This window comes from Panulirus ornatus, chromosome 38 (assembly GCF_036320965.1).
Source record: "Panulirus ornatus isolate Po-2019 chromosome 38, ASM3632096v1, whole genome shotgun sequence".
In the NCBI taxonomy this organism is placed as follows: domain Eukaryota; kingdom Metazoa; phylum Arthropoda; class Malacostraca; order Decapoda; family Palinuridae; genus Panulirus; species Panulirus ornatus.
In genome coordinates this window covers 25,270,236-25,275,039 of record NC_092261.1, presented here as the reverse complement: position 1 = coordinate 25,275,039, position 4,804 = coordinate 25,270,236, and the positions used below count along the sequence as shown (strand labels likewise).

Genomic DNA, 4,804 nt, shown 5'->3' with positions numbered 1-4,804 from the left:
AGCGGTATACCAACCATACCACCAGCCAGCCCGCTAGCCTTCTATACCAACGTGACAGTGGCAGCAAATATTATTGAAAACCTTAACCAGACTCAAGACTTTCTCACCACGTACCGCCCACCTTGGTAGTGCTGCAACACCCAGACCCGAGACGTTAACTTTCTCTTGCACTAGAATCAAACTTCCTCTTCAGACGTTCATTGTGATGCCACCCGCACTAACAAAGAACGTGCATCAACACCAAGACTCCAAACCACGTGCAAGATTCTCTGGTGAATAATAACCCATATTGATATCACCTACGAATCTGCAACAACAAGCAACATAGTCGACTTGCAATATCGCAGCAAAAGTAGAGTAAGCTCTTACACTTCGTCATGATCCAAACATCATATCGTGGATCCAACGTGAGGATCTTATTAAATGTTAAGCTGATAAGAGCAGATACCACACTTTGATCTTCGCCAAGAGGCCGAGAATATATACCCTAACCTGAGCCAGGTACCCATTTGATCGACCAACCACTACCTGTGGATAAACAGCTGGGTTGACTGTGGGCAGACTGCTGCAACCAGGATTCGAACCTATGCGCTCGACCCTGGGCGGTCCATATATGCGTCGACGGCAGGAACGTTAACTACTACACCACTGAGGTCCATATCTTATATATATATATATATATATATATATGTGTGTGTGTGTGTGTGTGTGCATGTATATAACATACAAATCTCCAGCAGCCAGGATCGAACCTGGGACACCTGTGCAACAGGCGGGAGCGCTACCGCTAAGCTATGATCGCCCCTAATAGGGAAATGACTATTGGAATACAATGTACTCGAATACCCTTCGTCTCACGTTGGTGAGCAACGGGGTTTAAACCGGTCACTTCACATCAGGCTCACACAGCCAGCAGATAGCCTGATGAGAAATAAATGGTGTGGACGACGTTGCTCACCAACGTGAGACGAAGGGTATTCGAGTACATAGTGTTCGAATAGTCATTTCCCTATTACGGGTGATCATATCCTAGCGGTAGCGCTCCCGCCTGTTGCACAGGGTTCCCGGGTTCGATCCTGGCTGTTGAAGGTTTGTATATTCTATGAAGATACGCGTTCATATGCACTTTGTTCTTATATGTATATATATATATATATATATATATATATATATATATATATATATATACATATATATATACATATATATATATATACCGGGTCGACGTGCTGTCAATGGATTGAACCAGGGCATGTGAAGCATCTGGGGTAAACCATGGAAAGTTCTGTGGGGCCTGGATGTGGAAAGGGAGCTGTGGTTTCGGTGCATTATTACATGACAGCTAGAGACTGAGTGTGAACGAATGGGGCCTTTTTTGTCTTCCTAGCGCTACCTCGCGCACATGAGGGGGGAGGGGGTTGTTATTTCATGTGTGGTGGGGTGGCGATGGGAATGAATAAAGGCAGACAGTATGAATTATGTACATCTGTATATATGTATATGTCTGTGTGTGTATATATATGTATACGTTGAGATGTATAGGTATGTATATTTGCGTGTGTGGACGTGTATGTATATACATGTGTATGTGGGTGGGTTGGGCCATTCTTTCGTCTGTCCCCTTGCGTTACCTCGCTAACGCGGGAGACAGCGACAAAGCAAAAATAAATAAATATAAATACATATATATATATATATATATATATATATATATATATATATATATCAATGTGATTTACTGGCAATCTGGCTAAGACTTGTAAGCAAGTCAATATACGACGAAAAATAGAACTGATAAGAGAAGCGAGTGTGTCATTTATTCTCTCCTTCACTTTACGTCTAACGGATCAAAGCATTTTCCCCCCACTCAGGGAGCTGGGGAATTCTTTGTGACATACCAACTTCTGAAGGAAATTATCAAGTATTTTCTGAAGTTCTTTTGAGAAGTGTTTGATGATTTGTGGGTGACATCATTGGATCAGAGTTTTCTTTATGGCCAGCATCTTAAGTATCATTTAGACCTTTGAGTGTGGGGTCACCTTAATGGAGGAGAGGGAGTGAGAAGTGTCTGTCTTATTCTGACGTCCTGGAACTGAAAAAGTCATCTCTAATGCCTCTCCTTCCCTCTCTACAGTCTCTCTCTCTCTCTCTCTCTCTCTCTCTCTCTCTCTCTCTCTCTCTCTCTCTCTCTCTCTCTCTCTCTCTCTCTCTCTCTCTCTCTCTCTCTCTCTCTCTCTCTCTCCCTCCCTCCTCCTGTAACACCACCTCACATCTCCACGTCTTCAAATCTTCCCTCCATATCTTCGTTCCTCTCTCCCAGACCTTCCCATCCTACCCCCACCCTACCACACGTCCTGTCCCACTATCCACACTTACCTTCTTTCACTTGTTGTTTTATCTTGCCGTATCAATTACCGTCCTGTTATACCTGCTCCTGCCCTTTCATACTTCCCTCAAACCTGCTTGATCTTTCTTCATTTCACCCCCTAATATCAATCTCTTCTTCAATTCTTTTTTATTGATTTCATTTTTCTTATCTTTCTGTACCTTCTCCTCTTCTTACCGTTGAACTGAACGAAGATCTAGCTATCAGGAAGGGAGCGTTCCTTACGTGTATCATCAACACCTAATCCACCGGACAGTAAGTCCTGCTCCCTGACTGTGATCATTCCTGGACTACCAACTTGTCGACCTTCTCCTGCAGGCTCGCACCACCTACACCAACAACAACAACAACAACAACAACAACAACAACAACCAGCACATAAACACCAAAACCAAACAGACTGTTCATGTCACTCCCTCCCTCATCCATCTGCAGTGTAACAGGTAGCATTATGGAGACATCTGCTTCATGAGTCTCATCCGTCCCTCACACCTTAGTGAGGAGTGATAGCATCCTCACACACGCCAGCCTCACGCCAGAGAACCACCTCCCCCCCAGCAGGAGCAGCGGCGTCGTGTGGAGTGATCCACCAGTGGTACAGCCGCACATAATGCGCTGCACAATCTAATCCTTCCTCACGCTCTCCGCCAACAAAGACGGTCGCAGCCTGGCCCCAACAAATCGGCTTCACCATCTTTTGAAATCCCCGAAGTATCTTGCGTCGGGAAATTGGCAATCAATACCCTAATCTGAAGATCTGGCCGGGAGCTATTCAGAAAATTTTGGCTGCTGTCAATAACTGTGGCCGAACGTCAAGCTGATGCCGGCGTTTTATATTACTGGAACGTAGGTAATGTTATTTGGTTGATCTTCTAAAACTCAGTTGTGTTACAAAATATTCCGATGATATTCGTACCAGAACAGGATGATACTGTGGTTTACACTATCAAATGTTTCATGTTTTCCATTTTCTTTGTCATGTGGTTTCAAGATGATTACACTGGCAGCCTATGAAGAATATAACGCTACAAGACACTTGTCTATCTAACTATACGCATCTCCCTTACCTCACCTCAGTTACTCACGTAAACTCTCTCTCTCTCTCTCTCTCTCTCTCTCTCTCTCTCTCTCTCTCTCTCTCTCTCTCTCTCTCTCTCTCTATTATATGTATATATATATATATATATATATATATATATATATATATATATATATATATATATATATATATATGTCTTTTTTTTCATACTATTCGCCATTTCCCGCATTAGCGAGGTAGCGTTAAGAACAGAGGACTGAGCCTTTGAGGGAACATCCACACTTGGCCCCCTTCTCTGTTCCTTCTTTTGGAAAGTTGAGAAACGAGAGGGAAGGTTTTCCAGCCCCCCCGCTCCCTCCCCTTTTAGTCGCCTTCTACGACTACGTGGAAATACGTGGGAAGTATTCTTTCTCCCCTATCCCCGGGATTAATATATATATATATATATATATATATATATATATATATATATATATATATGTATATATTATCCCTGGGGATAGGGGAGAAAGAATACTTCCCACGTATTCCCTGCGTGTCGTAGAAGGCGACTAAAAGGGGAGGGAGCGGGGGGCTGGAAATCCTCCCCTCTCACTTTTTTTTTAATTTTCCAAAAGAGAAGGGGAACAGAGAAGGGGCCCAGGTGAGGATATTCCCTCAAGGGCCCAGTCCTCTGTTCTCAACGCTACCTCGCTAATGCGGGAAATGGCGAATAGTATGAAAGATATATATATATATATATATATATATATATATATATATATATATATATATATATATATATATATATATATGTATATATATTTTTTTCTATCTATTGTTATCTTGCTTTGTCGCTGTCTCCCGCGTTAGCGAGGTAGCGCAAGGAGACAGACGAAAGAATGGCCAAACCCACCCACATACACATGTATATGCATACACGTCCACACACGCAAATATACATACCTATACATCTCAACGTATACATATATATATATACACACAGAGACATATACATATATACACATGTACATAATTCATACTGTCTGCCTTTATTCATTCCCATCGCTACCTCGCCACACATGAAATAACCCCCTCCTCCCTCATGTGTGCGAAGTAGCGCTAGGGGATATATATATATATATATATATATATATATATATATATATATATATATATATATATATATATATATATATATGTATATATATATATATATATATATATATAAATATATATATATATATATATATATATATATATATATATATATATATATATATATATATATATATATATATATATATATATATAAGTTTTTATCGAGGATGTAAGGCATGTGTAGGTGTAGGAAGAGAGGAAAGTGATTGGTTCTCAGTGAATGTAGGTTTGCGGCAGGG

The 4,804-nt window shown here is 41.2% G+C and overlaps 1 non-coding gene across 1 annotated transcript; it reads right to left on the bottom strand.

The window, feature by feature from the left end:
- Window positions 1-300: 300 nt before the first annotated feature.
- LOC139760980 (U2 spliceosomal RNA) lies at window positions 301-484 on the bottom strand. The gene has a single exon (XR_011715445.1). It is a non-coding gene; the product is annotated as a U2 spliceosomal RNA (small nuclear RNA).
- Window positions 485-4,804: the final 4,320 nt, after the last annotated feature.